This window comes from Anser anser (genome assembly GCF_964211835.1).
Source record: "Anser anser genome assembly, chromosome: 2".
NCBI lineage: Eukaryota > Metazoa > Chordata > Aves > Anseriformes > Anatidae > Anser > Anser anser.
In genome coordinates, this window is record NC_139721.1 from 117387397 (window position 1) to 117406393 (window position 18997).

The 18997-nt window shown below is 37.3% G+C and overlaps 1 protein-coding gene across 3 annotated transcripts in view; it reads left to right on the top strand.

Moving 5' to 3' along the window:
• CPNE4 (copine 4) overlaps positions 1–18997 on the top strand; it is a 293591-nt gene that overhangs the window by 204866 nt on the left and 69728 nt on the right. The gene's annotated exons all lie outside the window — the stretch shown is intronic.

Here is an 18997-nt window from a genome sequence, read left to right on the forward strand (position 1 = left end):
CTGTAGGATGTGCTGTGCAGATAGAAGAAATAAAATGCTTGGTCTCCACGTTATAATGCATGCCACACATGGGTGGAAAAGATAAAAAGGAGTCCTGTGAATTCTTGAATTTATATTGGTCATGCCGATTGTGCTTTATGACTTCACAAAATCAGCACTGTGTTTATGGAACAACAGTGATACCAACACTGTGTTTGTATATATACATTTGTATGACACTGGGGATGCACAAGGAAGACACAGATCTGAATGGTATCCGTATGTATTTTTTTTGTCCCTTGTGGCAGTGGTGAGCAGACAAGATGAGACCAAAGGCAAAAGAAGCACCAAAAGAGTGAGGAAGTTTGAGGAAAGAATGAGAGATGGAGCAAGGAGAAGTGAAGGATGGAGTAGATGGAGAGCAAGATGCTTAGGCGGCCAGACCAAGGTGTTTGTGGGAGGTTCATCTGAGATGTTGGAAGGAATCTCAGTATCTCGGGTGGTACAGGGAAGCAGTTGCAGAAGATCTTTCCATCTGTCTCTTAGTTGGTAAATGGTCAAACCAGTTGTGTTTGGCATGTCCACTGAGATTGGAACAGAGTTGTAGCAGATGAAATAGAGAATGAGATCTGGGGAAAGAATGGCCTCCATTTTAAACTGCCAGCAAAATTAACAGTATTGACTAAAGAGGATTTCTAATGCAAATGAAGGAATGTGTAGGACTTATTTATGGTAGCATGTGTAGAATGAAAGTAATGTGAAGTGTCAGGATAATGACTTTGATATCTCGGGAGGTTGCAATTTTATAAATTTCTGGAGTAGATTAAATATCTATGAGTTATTGCCTGAAACATAAAAGACAAGCAAATTACTCTGTGTTGTGTAAAGCAATATCATTCCCCAGGACAGGGGAGAAAAAAAAAAAAAGCGCAGCTATCCTCCAGATCTCGTAACATGATTGATTCAAAGGACAGTCAAGGACAATGGGCCCTGCCTTGTCTGGTGCCTTTAATGGCGCCTCTGATGACCAGGCTGCTACCTCCTGACAAAAGGGAAGCACTGGAGAAAGCACAGAGGGTGCTTGTTTGGACGTTGAGTTCACATCACAGCTCCAGCAGGGCTGGGAGCTGAGATTTTGCTTTTGAATGGAGTGAGCAATGAAGGGCTTGGAAAGGGAGGCTGGGCAGTTCTTTGATCTACTAGAGAAAGGCAAGCCGCTGGTGGAAGTAGCTTATGTATAAAGTAACTTAAAATGAAATGGGTAACATCCTTTAGTAATGCGATCATAAAGGTTTGGAACAAGAGATGGATCATATTTCTGTTGTTCAAATGAGATTGTGTGTATGTGGCCTTTAAATCACTTAGATGAGAAATTCTAGGGAGAGATGCAAATGAAATGTGATACCTAGAAATGTCAAGGCACTAGTAAGTTCATAAGGGTAGAGGGGTTTTTTTCTAGAGGGAGAAATATGCTTTAATCTTTTCAAGATTGAGGTGAGAAGGTGTGAGAAAGGATGAGATTTCAGCTTGGGTGGAAGAAGATGGGTCTGGAAATAAAGGGGGAGATCTCTGAGCTATGAGTAGAGAGACAATAGTTGAATTTATTTGCGGATGATACTGCCAAAATGTAGAGTTAAGAGGGAGAAGTGAAAGGAAACAAGAATAGTCCTTTGGGACCACCTGTAGAGAAGGAGAAAGTGGAAGGTGAAGGAATGGGTGAAGAAGAGAACTAAATCAAGATAGATCTTACAAACCTATTGACAATTTTCAAAGTAGTCTGATTCTTCACAATGTTTTCTTTTCCTTTTTTTTTTTTTTGAGAGAGAGAGAGTATACGTTTTCATCAGTGTATGCAAATATTTGCAGGCCCTGATTTAGATGGCTGAATATTTGCCTAAGGCTGCAGTTCAGATATTCACAGGAAAGCTAAAAGTAGTAGGATTTGCACTAGATTCTTTTATGCAAAAATATTTTAAAATTAATTGTGGCTGTAAAATAAGAATCAAGCTTGAAGCTTCTTTCCAATTCAGGTCCCTTATACCTTGTGGTGGGTGTAAGATAAGGCTGCTATGGTAAAGCAGCCTCCAGAATCACTTGTGTTTGACAGATAGCATATAGCACTTGTCAGCTGACAATTCTGTTTTCTTTCTATGCAGACCATAACTTAGGAATTTGATGATAGCAAGGACAAAAGAGTGGAAATTAGAAGAACCAGAGAGGTGAAGTGTCTCTGATGGGTTTAGTGCTGTATGACTGTACTTTGATTTACATTGACTAAGCATTCCAGTCTTCACACTACCGTATTTTTGAAGCATTGACTTCAGATGCTTTGTTTCACTCCATAAAGTATATAGCAATATGTTACTGTTAAATGTTGGAAGGATTCCCTGTGCCATATTTAACACGGGGAGTTTTTGTGTATTCCAGCTACTATGCTGAGCTTCTCGCAAGGATTGCCTGCTCACTGTGAACAGCAGTTGCTACAGAGATGACTGGTTATGAACCCATACCCGCTGTTTCTTTTTGACATACTCTGGAAGGCATAATTTAAGTTAAGGTTTTAGGAGGCAACAGGAGTGTTTGAAGGGAAATGTCAGATTGTGAAATTTTGCAAATGGAAGGAGACTTCTCAACAATAGCAGACACATTACGCTGCCCACTGCCCTTGACACATCAGTGCGCGACATGCATGCCTCTGTAGGCTGTTTGGAGATCTGAAGTCTTGGCATTTCATCTCTGCCACTGAAATCGCATGGGTACTGAGCTTAGTGGTTTGATTTATGTTATAAAGTGTGGGGATTAACAAAAATACACTGAAACAACTCAGCTTAATTTACTTTGCCCTTTTTAAGTCTTGCACCCCAAGCAACGTTTACACTGTCTGGGCATTTGAAACTCTTCCCTGTTGAAAATGTCTGTTTAAAAAGATAAGATGTGCAAGGTCACTAAAATCAAAGCAACCAATAATTAGGATCTCCCTCAAAAGTCTTTCACTAGCATCCTCTACAAAGTCTGTTAATTAGAATTCCTTACGGGCTTTAAAAAAAAAAAAACAAAAAAACAAAAAAACTAGTTTTGCTTTATTTAGCTGTTGGACAGAGAGCAGTTATTTTTTATTCCTCTCAGGATGCCTTCTAAAACTTTATTGCAATTATTGCTGCTCTAGGTTTTATTATGAAAAAGATATATTAGATTTATGAACCTACTGAGCTTTTCTTCCTAGACATTGAAACCACCTGAGAAGTCTAGTCACACTTCAGTGCTGGTCATAACTTCTTTTAATGCTAACAATGCAGGCAATTTGTGTATGAGCTAAAGTTAAAAGAAAATATCTCTTTGATCCAAAAGTGGTACATTGCCTTTCTAATATCTAAAGAGATTTAGTTCACATTGATGATTACTGACAAATCCAAATGAGGGTTATAATCCCTCTGAGACCATTTTTTTTTATCCTATTCTGCTATGCTGAAGGTCCTCTAAATTGTGGAAGTTTGGCATTCAATTTTTGGTTCTGTATGAGAAGTATGTTGCCATCAAAGTTTTATTTGAAATTCAGGCTTGCTTTGTGAGTGTCTTCTGATAGGGCTATTCTACTGTCCATCAGTTCTAGTAGTTGTAGGTTCCCCGTGTTCTAGTGGAGTCCTCGTAACATACACTGAAAAATAATATTTTTTGTGTAGGTATTACACATTGTAATACTTAAAGAATAAACACCTAATAAGGTGCTGTAGAGGCACAGACCACACAATGCACATGGCATAGAGTAAGAAATTCTTCTGCTGAGGTTGTACAGAGAACCTCAATGAAAGACATTCTGCTCATAAGGATAAAAAGGAGGAGAAGAGGCCAAAAAAAAGGGAAGAAAATGGTTGCTACAGTAAAAAAGAAACTACAAGGAAAGGGAAACGTGCCATATTTATGTAGAAAATCATCTCCATCTTCTACCCAAATAGGGAAAATTTTCAAAAGAAGAATGTCCATTGGATGTTTTTCTACCTTTCAAAATCTGTATGTTGCGTCTTCATCAGTGTTGTCAGTTTGTTTATTGTTTCATCACTCCCTCGCATAGGCAACATTTTTTTTTGGTGGATCACTGTTAACAAGGTCTTCTTGAGAAGTCTGTGCTTTGCTGAAGTCAATAATCCACACAGTGTCTCTTCTTTGTTGATACTGTTATACAATGTGCTCCTTGCTTACAATATTAATAGAATTTCCACAGCCTGCAAAAAAGATTTTGATGTCATGCTGGATGCAAATAGGCAAACACTTTATTTTAATTTCAATCTCTTCCCTGGAGTCTGTTACAGCATGTTGGGTGTGCGGAAGGTTGGGTCTTTTTCAAATAATTCTAACCAAGTTTCTTTCTGATGTCTTTAAAGTGTTGAATCTTTCATGCAAAATGGTGGATCATTAGAGAAAAAAGTTTATTAAAGGTCTGTAAGTGGATTGATTACTCCATTCTGAGTTAAGGAAAAGCAAATAGCAGTGGTTATTTTGATATTCTCTGAGTTATTGCTGCAGTGTTCTCTAAATCAATAAGCTTTGAGTGACCTTTAATGCTTGACTACAGCTCTGCTTATACAGGTATATTATAAACTGTAATCCTTCAGTAAGCTCTCAGTATCTCTGAAAGCCAGTGGTGAAGGTAACTGAGCAGAACCTGTGAAGAAGGCCAAGTAAAGCTTAAGAGACAAGCAATAAGTAATATGTTCAAACAAATCCATTAGTGCTTTTATTCTTCCACAATTTAGCTGTCACACAGTGTTTGATGCACTAATGTAGAAAGATATGGTTTATGGTCAACAGCAATGATTTGTGCAGGATTTTAGAAAGCATGTGGCACAAAGGACAATTCAAACAGTATCAAATGTAATTAGAAAAGCGTGAACTGAAGGATTTCACACTGCTCCATAACAGAACACTCATTTGTTGTTGCAGTTTTCTTTTCGCTTTTAATTCCATATAGAAAGCAACTGGCATTAAGAACCAATTATAGTGCAGGCTAGACTTGCAGGTTTATTTACTTGATTGGGTGATTTCAGTCATACCTGATTAACTACATAGTACTACATTTTCCTCTTCAATTTACTCACAAAATTAATGTCGTTGGAGCCAATCATTCCCTTTATGCTTACCTTGGTGTCACTGAAGAGGTATTTGCATACGTAGTCTTTCTTGTGGAAAGTCTTTAACAACAAGAAGGAGGGATTCAATCTTTACTTGTCTTTAATATGAATCTAAAGATGTCTTGAAATGACTTTTTCAGTAAATCGGTAATTTTTCATCAGGTCAGGGCATTTTCCTGGAATCTTTAGAATAATTGCCTCACTCTTGGAAGTTGAAGATCTTTCTTTAGTAACCTGAATAACATTTATTAGTCATTATAAGGATGTTATTTTTTTGTGAATTTCCAGAGAAGTTCTTATAAAACTGCAGAGCTGATAATTTTAGATAATAAATGTTCTTTCTTGGTGGTCAAAACAAGCACACAAAAATTTAGGTTTAAGTATTGGGATGTCTAATACAAGCTCATTTAAAGTAACAGGCATCTAGTAGAAGTGAACAGAAATATTTGTATGTACTGCTTAACCAGAGTAAGAGTTTTAAAACAGTCTTCTGAGAGGATGATCCATTATTTTGAGGATTATTACAAAATGAAAATAAATGACACACTGTAAAAGCTGATCTCTATGAGACCGCCTTGCATAAAAGCCATCAGCTGTACTTTTCTAGTAAATAATTTATTAGAATACTACAGTTCTTAAATGTTTCTCTTGCTTTCTTTCATATTCACCCTGATTCTCTCTCTGTGTCCATGGTTGCAGGACCACTACAATGATTATTAAAAACTCAAGTGGCCTACTTCACAAGATGTACAGTGATTGTTGGAAATTTGCTACGACTGCTCACCCTGTTTTGTCAGTTTGGGTTGATCTATAATTTAGCAATCAGTTTATAATATGAGTGCCTTCTGAATTCATTAATCGCAGCAGTGTGTTTGGCACCCTGATTTATCTGAGCACGTTGAGGACTGATCTAATCAATCTCCATAAACTCTGTGCAGGTGGGGTGCAAGATTTAAGATCATCCTTAAAACAAAACTGATTAAGACCTGGTGTCTGTGATCTCAGCTCACAGATTCCCTTTTCCCTCTCCTCTTTTCTTGGCTGTACTCATGATAAATCCATTGAAGATACTGGGGAAGAAAATACCGGATTGCACTGAAGATTGAGGATACATAAGTGGATTCAAGAAATGAGCTTGATCCATTTTTTGTTGGAGTCAGGGAAACTCATTCTGCGGACTTTGATAGGCACTAGTTTGTTCTCCATTATTGTATCTGCTGGATATATAGCAAATTAATTGTTAGATTAATTAATCTAGATTTGGGTTAATTGATGTTTGTGAATTTCTTTGAAGATAAAATAGCTATCTAACTGGCAAGTGTTTTCACAACAATTAGGGGTGCAAGTGGATTGCACAAGGGAGTGAGCATCTGATATGCAGTGGTATAAAAAAGAGTTGATATTCAGATCTCCAGGGGTTTGGGCTGCTGATAAAAATGGTGGTAAACTGCTGAGAAGCTGGTATATATGAATCAAATTGGCAGGGGAGCAAGAGACAGAAGACTTGTGCTCTTCCCTGGGTTACTCTTGATAGACCTAATTTCCTCGTTGACCCTGCAAGAGGAGATTTTTACTTTCTCCCCCAAGGACCCCAGTACCACAAGCCCTGAGGCAAAAATGAAGAAACTTCACTTTAACATTTCAAAGAGCATTCAGTGTGTGAAACAAGGGTGAAGAGAGGACAAACAACAAGAAACAATGTTGTGTATGAGTTTATTCCTCCACTCTGAGGAATCCAAGGACTGTTTTCTTTCTTTATCTTTTGCAAATAAGAGAGGATTTCTTCCACTTAATTTGTACACTGTGTTTATTGTGATACATCTTCCCATTGCTTACTGCCTCCACGATTCCATCCGAAGATACATAAATACAACCTTCCTAAGCTTTGCTATGAAAGTCACCAATATGAGAAATGTTCTGAAGGGATCTCTCTCCCTTGTCTCTGGAGCTGTCTTTGAAAGTGAGCATTAATCCCCTGGAATGAAACAGAGGCTCCCATACATGCTGCTGACTATAATCCCAATCAGAAGTGTCTGCTTCCTTCACAGGGCAATAGCTGAGGAAGTACTAAATCCCATCCTTGGGACAATTTCGTATGAGATAAAGCAAACCACTGGTAATGAGGATCAGTTCCATGTTGGAGGGTGGGCACAGGAGATACTGTTGAATTAAATGACCTCTACATTCTTCCTGATTTTCAAATCACTGTGTTGATAAGGCACTGAACACTGTACAGACACCGGTATAAGCTGCAGAGCTGGTTACTGCAGACATTTAGGAACAAGTGCTACCATTGTGAATTAAAAGAATAAAATGAAGCTTTTCTTTCACAAAAACAGAGCAGGATTAAGGCTTAGCTGTAACCCTGTAAAGCAGCTGAATGCTATAGTTAGAGAATTTTAAAGTGTTGAAGTTGTTAAAGAAAATCCGTCAGTCTCACACTTTTGTGTCTACAGGACATTTTAATGTGTGACCTAAAATATCTTATGATATTAAAAATGGGAGAAAATGAAAGTGTAACCAATTTTTCATATCCTTTTTTTTTTCCATTTCTTTCAATTCAGCCAGGAAAAAATAGTGAAAATAATTTTCAGACAATCTCATTTCAGACTCTCATAAAGAAGCAAAGCATCACAATGGCTGCTGACACATAACCAACTTATAAACCCTTGGTTTCTTTTCAGATATCTTTTTTACTGTGTAAATTGAAAATTGCACACTTATAGAAATTCTCTTGTTGTTAAATCATGTGATGTATTTCTTGCTATGAATGATATATTTTGCTACTTAAATACAAAGCTTACCTTAAAATTCTAGTCATAAATCATATTTTTATAGTTTATATACTGGCATACTGACACACAAAAAAGGTTGCACATTGCAGATAATAAAATATGTATATTTAAAATGAGGGTATTCTCAGGGAACATGACAGAGTCAAATTCAGGACAAAATGATACATTTGCTTAAAAGAAATTATAGCAAGTGTCTTCAGGGACCTAATTATAAACTAATGTTTGTGATACTCTGGGCAGCACTAGGGCAGAAGTAGCTATTAAGTGTGTCTAAATTTTAATATTTTAGAAGATGTCTCAGTACCTAGGGGTCACTTGAAAAGTGTGAATTTTATGTCATACTGGAATTAGATATTTAACCTTTCTATATACAGTGATCTCACCTACCATATATTCTGTTAAAATAAATTAGAGATCTGTTTTTTCCCTTTGCCAAAAATATGTTTCTTCCCAGGTAAATGACTATGCACAATTTGTAAAGTGTAGATAGATGTATATAATGTGTATAAACCTTACGTAACACACAGAGCTTGGCTGTGTAATAATCTATATACTCTATGAAATCTTAAATAAACATGTCCATTTTTTACATTAGAGCTCAAAACAATTTTTTAAATGCTCAATAACTATGCTCTGTATGATTCCCCAGAAGAAGCATTTAGCTGAACACAGTCCTCCTTGTGGTAGTACTGGAAGAAACGGAGACTTCGTATCAAAGCTTCATGTGCTGAACATGACAGACATTGGGTCTGCTTTTCCTGTGATTAACAAAGGGATGGCATTTCATATCACAAACATACTAATCCTTCCTCTCCTAGAAAAGTACATGGATAGTCTGTACATCCTTAAGAGTATGCAGGTAATGTTAGAAATTATTTTGCGATATCACCAGTATTACAAACTCTTGAGTCTTCTAGTCTGATCTCTGAACAGGTCATGAAAAAAAAAATTACGGGTGGCCTGTCCCTTACACTCTAAATGTCCTTGTTCTGAACGCACAAGATATCAACAGCAACAGCATCAGCAGCTGATCTCCCAGAGAGCTCTTTAGACATCAAGTGCCTAAGGTTTGTTCAGATCTACTAATCACCTATTACACAGTCAGTCATCAAGTTATTAGCTTAGAGTTCCTACTGAGTGTCCTTATTTATTTCTGAGAAATTCCAGAATTTACTGATGACAAATTCTTTTCCATAATAGAAAATCTCATGGGATGCCAACAAGAACTATTCAGTTTTACACACTTCTACATGCTTTTGCCAATACTTAAGTGTTTCGGCAGTAGTGAATAAGTAATGGACAAAGAGGGGGCTTTGTGATACCTTTTAAACAGTGACAACAACAGCAGGACTAGTTCATAGAACCAAATTCTCTCATTTGTCCCCATCTCTTTAATAACACAACATTTTACAGAGCAGCATCTCAGAGATATGAAGATTGAGTATTATTTAGAGTTTTAATGGAAGTATATGTGGGACCTTGAATCACATCAGATGTCCCAGATAACTACAGGAGCCAAGAGACCAGGCCATTGAATTGGGCACCAAAAGAGGATGAATGCTAGCTCCACTTATACATTTGTGCAGAATGCAGTTAAATGTATATTAAATGACATAGTTTCTGTTGACAGCTTCTTCTGGATAAGAAATTAAAAATGGGAAGAAATAGAGGAAGTTATCAGAAAGGTTCCTGGTTCTTTCTGTTGAGACTACATATTCAAATAGTCATAAATGACCTGGGGAAAAGGAAAAATAATAGGGTAACAAATTTTGTAGATGAGAGAATTATCTGGGATTGTTTTGACTTCAAAATGTTACGAAAGGATCTTAGCAACAATGATTGGCACTAAGATACAAAGAAAGTCAACAAAATGATCAGAAGTATAGGAAGGCTTACTTCTACAAAGAGGCTAAATTCAGAAATACAATCTTGTAGAGATAGCTGTGAAGTCATGAATGATTTGGGGAAAATGATTTGCTTGTTTTTCCTCAGAATATGTGAACTCGATAAGCACCAAGAACAGGCAAAATGCTTAAAGCAAAAATAAATAAAATTTTTCTATACAATACAGTTAAATCATGGGGCACATTATCAAAGGATATTGGGTGGCCAAAAACTGTAAATGTGTGAGAAAGGAAGCTATAAAAATGATTATTTCTTTGGGTGGCTATTAACACTATATATCGGATGCTCTCTTGAGCTTTAGGAATGTAAAGTTGGTGACTGCCACCATCTGAGAGAATATGGTGAAATAGAGATGAATATATCTTTCCCTTGTCTTATATAGTCTTTTTCTAAATATTCACTAGCATCTGACAGAAAGAGGATCCTGATGACATGTAGTTTTAATATTTTCTTATGGTGAATGTTGTTGCACCACTAGGCTTCTGACTTTCAAGGTGAAATGTAAGTGTTGATTTTAATCTGAAAGAGTGACTAATGTTTAATCATTTGAGAAATTGTGTATATTCATAGCAGTGGTATGTCAGGGTGCATGGTTTCTTCACCGCCAGTACAACTTCGTGAAAAAGCAAAAGGCAAATGAATAATTTAGAGCATAAGTGTGTCCAGTTTGCTGTGTATAAACATACAGATAAGCCAGGCTATTCCTTTACAACTCTTTGGCACCTGCGGGACAGCATAGGGAATTCTGCTGGATACCTTCAAATACTTGTCCTGATCGTGATTATACATGCACAGCCCTCTCCTGCATTTCTTTCTTGTCTACATTAGTTTACAAATTTTTCAGAAAAATACTACCCTTCAACAGAATCCCTGTTCGTTATCGGCTATTTCTGTTTTTTAATGTATCCATTTCTAGTTGCAAGCAAAAATTTTGAAAATCTGATGATTAGGTGTCTGGAAAGGCTTATTTTTACAGGCTAATTAAAAAAGTAGGCTACTGACATTAAGCGATCACATTTCTACTCTTAGACAGAAAAGAGTGTTTCAGTCTCTGCTCTTCAAAATAGTGAAAGGAGTACTTTGTTTGAATTGTGCCAAAAATGATTCTTCAACTCATGACCAGGTTAAAATGTGGGAGTAAAAAATTTGCCTATTGTCAGATTTCAAGGGCATTTTCTCTATAATAAATACTACAAACAACCATTTGTGAATAAAAGGGATCATGGGAAAAAAAAAAAAAAGTTTTGCTGCAGACTGATGGTAAACATTGTTAGTAAATGAGTTGTGTAGTGCTGAAAGCTAAATATTTCGTGATACTGATGCTAAGGAAGAAAAGTAGCAGGACACATCCAGATTACCTGGGAAAGGTTCCTGTGGGGAAGGTGTCTATTTCCTCAATAAGAGTGTGCTCCCCAACCTCTCTGAGCTGTCTGGAAAAGTCAGCATCCAGCCATGGGGGAATTCACCTTGTAGTTGTCCTGGGCACAGTGGGAAAACCTGTACACCTTCCTACTTCATTTTAAGTATGGGATCCCTCTGCTACAGTTCAGTCCCGCTTCCATCCCTTCCTCGTCTCCTGGGAATCATGGATAGCCATAGCATGGTAACTCTGCTTTGACACTTGGCTGGGGTTGGCTGCAATGAGTGAAGCAGAAGCATGGCCTGGCTCCAGCCATTCCCTATTCCAGTATGGAGAGTTCATGCACGTCATGAGAATTCCATTCACCAGCTCTGGAAAACAGAGGTAAAACAGAATGGTTGGCCAGAGCGGGTCAGCAGGAAGTGCCACGTGTGGTTGGGATTGACACTATGATAGTGTCAGTCCCCAGGGATACTATGGACATTTGAAACTGTGATTTTGTTGCAATGCAACTTTATTTCCTGGCCCTGAAACCTAGTCTTGTGTGAGATAGTGGCGGTCCTCATCAGAATGCAGTGCGTGCTTCTCCACGCAGACTTATGAATATGGAAAACTTGCACAAAATAATTAAAAATCACTAACTCATACTGTTAATCATCTCATGCACATTTTAAAATTTAGAAATGTGATTTTAGTAGCCTAAATTTGTTTGTTCACAGCACTTGAACCTTTAATCTCCTTAAGTGCTTTAAATCCTCAACACTACATGTAGCTCAAAGGTGACCTGCAAAAGTAAAATACAGAATCCTGGTAATGTAATGTTTATTGAATGCTCTCCTAGGCTGACTTGCTCCCCTTTTCCTGGCTGTTTAGAGCTTTAAGCATGTACTTGTAAAGCTGTTGACATTTGAGGGGTTTTTTTGTTTTGTTTTGTTTTTTCCTTCGATCTTTAATGATACGGGAATAAGGGCCTGATGTACCTTTCAGCCAATATATGTCTCCTTGTGCTGATTTCTTTGGCTGTTAATTTCCTGCCTCTGTATGGAAAGCAGCCCATCATTCTGATCTCAACTGTGTAACTGTCATTGTTGTGGAAACAGGGACAGGCTTGCCACCAACTAAGTACAAGATCAAGATCAATTGTAGGACAGATTTTCAGATGTGCTTCAGAGTTGAAAGGTGAAGTTTGAGGAAGTAAGCCAAAGGAAGATACTCCTTTCTTAGTCAGGTATAGGCAAGCACTCCTTTTAAGACAAATGGTTGAGGTTTTCTGTATAACAAAGTATTTTCTCTGCAGGATATTACTTTTAAGCACTCTACATCTTGAAAGGCATGCAGAGGTTTGCCTGTGGTCAATATTTTTTTATTGTTGTTGTTTTAATATTTGTCTTTCAAGGAGTACAGCATTAGCAGAAGCTGGTACTGGAATCAGTTCTGCTTGTGATGTTTTGGATGTAGGATGTGTTTCGCCTAGTTGCAGATGCAGAGGTAGTGAACCCTCACAACCCCGAAAGCTTCAGATTCCTGTGAATTCTGCAAAAGAGTCGTATTTTTAGTTTAGTACAGAAAGCTTCCCTTACTTAATTGTTTGTCAGGACTGAGTGAAAAGAAAAGATGTACATATAGTAAGCACTATTCCATTAATGGTTGCAAAAATAAATAAATAAAACAATTAATGCTACTCACAGAATATCTGTTGCCACAATATCTCAGCATTGTGCAAGTTTTACTTGTTGGAATCATCCAGGTTTATTAATCATTTTTTTTCAGAAATATTGTCCTGTATGTTCTAGGAGAGTTTGCGCAAAACCCAGTGATGGAGGATCTCCTTGTGACTTTTACACATTTGCTTCTTTCTGATGTTCTGTAGAGAGAAAAATATTCTGTGCAAGACAAATATCTGCTCGTTCCATCTTATGGTTAACATATGTCTCCCAAAAGCAACATGAATACACAGAACAAAACAAAGTTTGTCTGAATTTTTGTCTGAATTTTCATCTCAGAGTTATTCACCAAAACCGTCTGCTTGGTTCAGCTGAAAGAATTTGAATATATGACAGTTGTGCCAGATTGTTTCATCAAAAAAATCTCCTTAACAGAAAAAATGCAAAGTTTTGCTACTCCAGACAGCATTTCATAGATAGTTACTTGATACTTTTCTTCATTTTCTCCTTTGAATTTTACAGCTGGTAAATGAAAACCGGTTACTTTCTGTGTTTTTTGGTTTCTTGATTGTTGTTTTTTTTTGTTTTGTTTTGCTTTCTAATTGGTTTGGATCAAACTGGAAAAATTTGTGCACTGAGTTTTGCAACCTCCAGTAAGGGTTGTGCTTCGCATAATTCTGTTGCTGTGCAGGGAGACGGGATAGCAGTGAGCTCAGGCTGATGTTCCCGTGGGACAGGCTCTGTAGTCAGCATCTTTATTGGTGCGGTATTTGATGTCCCCTCTCATTTTGTAGAAAAGTATATTTGGGAGGAATGCATTTCATATAGACAAGATCTGCACTTCTGAGCTGCCTTTCATGAAAGGGGACCACCGATAAGTCATTTTAATTTCCTACCTGGTATATTTTTTTAGATGAAATGTCTCAACTATATTCTGGGAATCTTAAAATACCCTGTAAATCTGGAGTAGTACTTAAGAAGTGACAAGTACTTAAGTCACAGTGCCATTGGCTTTGTGATAAAAATGCTGTTTTCATCTACAAGAGACTATGTTACTAAAATGCATGTGAAAGCACTGCAAGGAGCAACTGCATGTTCCCTTTACTGTTGTTTCTTACAGTGGAGAAACATAACCATATATGAGCATGAATTTGATTCAATGAACATGAAGAGACTGCTATTTTGAAATTAACTGTGCTTGGCGTTTATAAAAACAGCTTAACACATGGCTTCTTTTATACTCCAGTTTGATTTCCTAAAGGTTGAACAAGCTGCCTAAAGCTTCTCTTCCTTGAGAATCTATTTTTCATGTGGCATCTCTATGCTAGTAATAATTCTTTAGTGCCTTTTCCTGTTCCAGACTTCAGTGATTTCATATTTTAAAATGACGTAGCAGTAGCTGCAAAAAGGCCTATCAGCATGTTTTCTCTCCTTCCCCTCTACCCTAGGTAGAAAATTTGCTCTGAAATAAAATGGTCGCCAACTTTCTACTTCTTCTGTTTTTTCTCCAGTGCATCTCCTGTGCATTACAATTAAGAAAAGTTGTTCTCGTTGTTGGGCCATGCTATCCTTAAGCACCTCAGAGAAGGGCATTTGTTTCAGAACTCAGGAGTGTTTCTGACAAAGTTCATTTCTGTCATTTATTTACTTATTTATTTATGACAGAAAAATGTGCAATGTCCTGTTACCCTGAATACAACAGTTAAGCAACAGTCAGTTTCTTTTTTCATACTTCGCACCTGCTATCTCTATCATGGATACCTAACTATATCCACTTAAGTGAAGCTGGACAATCACTTAACCAAGCAGGATGATATATTGTGATATTCAGGAATGGTACCTTGAATATTTTCAAACCATTCCTATTCCATTTTTGACATCATGGTTAGCTAACATAATACCAGCATTTCTAAAGTGTTTTGTTTTTTTTTTTCCACAGATGTTATTAATGTTACATTTACTTCCAAAGCCACCACAGAAGTGCTTAAATATTTAATTATATCCACAATATTGATAGCATAAATAAGATATACCAGTGAAGTGACTTAAACCATGAAAAGGCTTTCTGAGCTGGGATTAGATAGCAGGTGTTCTTTGGGCCTGGGTCTGTGCTGAGGCATAGCGTAATAGTCCTCACTAAGTTTCAGGAGTCATCTCTTAGAAAAAAAATGGAGTATTTACTGGTCTTCTGCTAGTATTTTAGATCTAGATACCTTTAGGTGATTACAGAATTATGGTATAATTTTGTCTGGAAGGGACCTTAACATTTTGAATTCAAATGATGTTGTTAACAGTATATCTCTTAGATGAATATGTAAAACTAGAGAACAAATATGAAGTATGTTTTTATATACTAGCCCTTTCCCTAAACTGGCAGTAAACTGAAACCACACGACTTCAGCCCAATTCAAGTAATTTTAACTGAAATACATTGGAGATTTTTGGCTAGGATTTTGAAAAAGACAAATACATTTGTGCATCCAAAAAATTTGATTGAGATCACATAGTGAATCAGTGCTAGAACAAGGGAGTGCAGCCACTTGCTCTTGACACTCAACAGCAGAGCTGTAAGGTGGCTGTCAAGTATAAACAGATGTTTTCTAGAGGTGGTTGTTCACTGGAAGAGTTTGGTTTAACTGCATCTGAAACTCATCGTAATACACCTACTTTGACAAAAGTTTTCCTTGAGAAGTATTTTAGACAGGATTGGAATTTCTGGTTAGAATGAGACAGAGAAAGAAAGAGGGAGAGCAATTAATGCTGCAAAAGCCAGAACATCTGGCTGAGATGTGGAAAACCAATTTGAATACATGCCATTGGCTAATTACGAGCTGATTTTACCAGTCTTTTCTATTCAAGGGGATCCACATCGTATAATTGTATTGAAGGGAGTGAACAAGAGAAAAGCTGATGCTATCATCTGATATTTATAAGCTCTCCTTTGATGTGGAAAACTCAGGTTCAAAACCTTATAAAGAACTTATAGATTTATGCAAAGGGAAACGGCTCCAACGGAGAAGAATAAGAAAGAAGCACCCAGCAATAGACTCAAATAGCTCCTTTACTGGTGGATAAAGCCTGTCACTGAAAAGTGGAGAAAATGGTGGAGCAGAAAGTCAAAGCAGAACGTGCCATACCCATAGGGTAGAAACACTGTTTTCTGTTTCTTCACTCAGTCCCTAAGAGAAATGTGAACACTCTTATGTTTGTCGTAATACAGAGGAAGGAGGCTTCTGAAATCATGAAAGTCCTCCAGGGAGACAAAACCCTTTTCCCTCATGCTGTCATTAGGAAAAGGTGTTCTATTTACAAATGCTGTCAAAGACAGATGTATCAGGGAGGATCTTAGAGATATACAGGATAGTCAGGCTGTTCACTGACTAAGGAAGGGAATTACAGTATTGCATGAGGTGTCTGTAACACTTAACATAATGTTTCCCTTTAAAAGGGGCAACAACTCCTTCTTGGAGACCTCTTCATTAGCATATCTGAAGAAAGGTACTTAGATTGAGTGTTACCTTCTTTTTGTAGATGAGTAAAAAAAAATGCACAAAAGTTAACTCCTGGCCCCAAATTATTCTTGGAGATCCAGACATTGCATCATGTGCTCAGGTACCTACCTCTCCTTTCTGAATATGAAGAATTCTGTACATACATTTTCCAACCAAGTGCAGAAGAAGTAAGATGGTGAGAATTTAATTACAAGTAACAGGTTGACATTTTTCTGCAAATTTCATGTTTTTATTTCACCTCATGTGTGCGTAGTTCAAAACTGGAATGAAATTATATCATCAAAATGAGCAATCCACTTCCAGTCTGAGATGCATGATCAGTTATCTGAGTCTCTGTTAAGGACTACGCCAGCTCTTTATACACCACTGGAATTCAGCCTAATAATGCATTGTGGATAGTCAGAAAGCAAAGTGTATAACAAAAAAATGGAGAAATTTCTATCCTATATGATGTTACCTTGTCTGGAATACAGGTTTCTATGAGCCTTGAGTACTTTCAGGCCCATTTATATAAAAGGTTGCTTACCTATTTCTTTTTATATTTCCTGAGAGATTCTTCCTTGGATTGCATCTTTCCACTTTTGAGTCCCCACTGATTGCTCAGCTTCACCTTAATATCTCGACTGTTAGCTGACTGCTCAGCAACAATATTTTTACTGCAGCCAAAGGAGGTCTCCCTGAGAGAATTTAGATAGCTTGGGAATAATTGATCAAACTGGTAGGTGGGGGCTAGCTTACAGGGAGATTGGCAGCTATTACTGACTTATAAAAATGCTCCTGATGATACTGCAGAATACTGAAAGAGAGTGAAGGTAATTGCTGACATGCTGGTGTATACCCAGTGGAAGTGAATGCTTTTGTGTTCTGTACACATTGCATGCTGGTTGTCTTGCAGGCAAGAGATACCTCTTTTGAGTGCTCCATAGAAGCCGAAAGTCTCCTGGAAACTGTGTTTCTGTACACAGCAGAGTCATCACAAATTGGAAATATTTCTGTGTATGCAAGTGAAAGGTGTAGAAAAGTGTGTGCTGACTGCAGAGCTGCCATAGCTAGTACACTTTATGTGATTTAGATTTAGACCCAGGTTTAATGTGTTTCATAGCACAAAATAAAATATGTGGTGTTCCCTCTTTTTAAAATATGTGGAGCTCCCTCTTTTTCCAAGTAGCTCTGTTGCAGAATGGTGCAAAGCCAACCTCCTGTTCCTGCCAACTCCATCACAAAGTTCTTGTAGTCTATGTACTAGGATAGGGTCAGATTTGGGGAGTATGGTGGTTGTGTACTGGATGGGTTCCTGGTACACAGCTTGCTCTTTTTCTAAAATATGGAAACACCATCATTATGTCTCCTCTTCATTTTCTCTCAATCCATAGCAGAATTGATTGCACTGTGAAGAGATGACATCTGCTTTACTTCTGGCCAACTGTTTTAAAGACCTCACACTATTATGCTTGCAGATTTTTTTTTTCCTCAGGTGTTCTTCCAACAGCCGTATCCAAAGGCCGTTGAAGGTCAATGAGACAGGTTCTCAGCTCGTGTAACTGATACAGCTCCATTTACTTCAGCTAATGTTGACATTTTGCATCAGATGATCTCTCTCTCAGAGAGAATTGTTTTTCCTATATATGACTAGTATTAGATTGCATAAATTTTATTCATAGCGTATAGAGTACATTGCTAAGTAGGTTAGACTCCTGTGCTGCCTACTTATCTCAAGAATAATGTTGTTTCATTTCATAATGACATAATGGTGCCACCTGCAGTTCAGAGCCTTATACAAGTGGTTTCAGATAGTGGTTCCCAATAATAAATGCATGGAACATAGTAACATGAAGGATGACAATAATCAGTCATTTGTAGCAGTCACTACAATTTAAGAAAAGCTGCTTTATTTACATTTCCATAATTTTCTCACTATTTCCCTTGAAAAGGAAGTCAATGAAACTAAAATCTTTGAACTGGTGACTTGTCAGAGGCATACGATAAAGCTCAGTAGCATTATTCTCTGTAGCTTTGTATGATACTGAGTGTGCTGGAACCTGCTAAAACATTTAACTGCAAATTTCAGTCCCTGTGCACACATCACAAATAAGGAGAACTTGGAACCTGACTAAACTGTTTGAAACTAAGAGGTTTTTTTGTTTTTATTAACAGGGTACAATCAGAATGACTGATTCATGTTTTTCTTTTGTGTCCCCATCTGTCTGTGGGTTTTTCTCTTCCTTCCTTCCTTTCTTGATCTCTCTCTCTCTCTCTCTCTCTCTTTCTCTTTTAATAGGGAAACCTGTCTGCCACTGCCAAGGGATACCCAACTACTGAGTATTCTGTTATGAATTCTTTACTATTATTATTTATAATATGTGGGTTTTGACATGGTTGCTGGTGCTTTATCTTCTTACTTTTCTCTGTCATTAAAGATAGAGTAATTTGTGCTTTCCATGAATGTATGAGAATATCTTTCTAAAAAGCGGTGAACTATACAGAGGCAATGTGCAAACATACCACATGGTTTGGGAAGCTGGGAGAAGGAACATGATGAAGTAGAAAAGATATTCAAAAATCCTGTTAGTTCCAGTTGCGGTTGCTTAATAGGATGAACTTGGTATTTATTACTTTAATTTGTTTTTTTCAATTACTTTGCTTTGTGGGTAGTCTT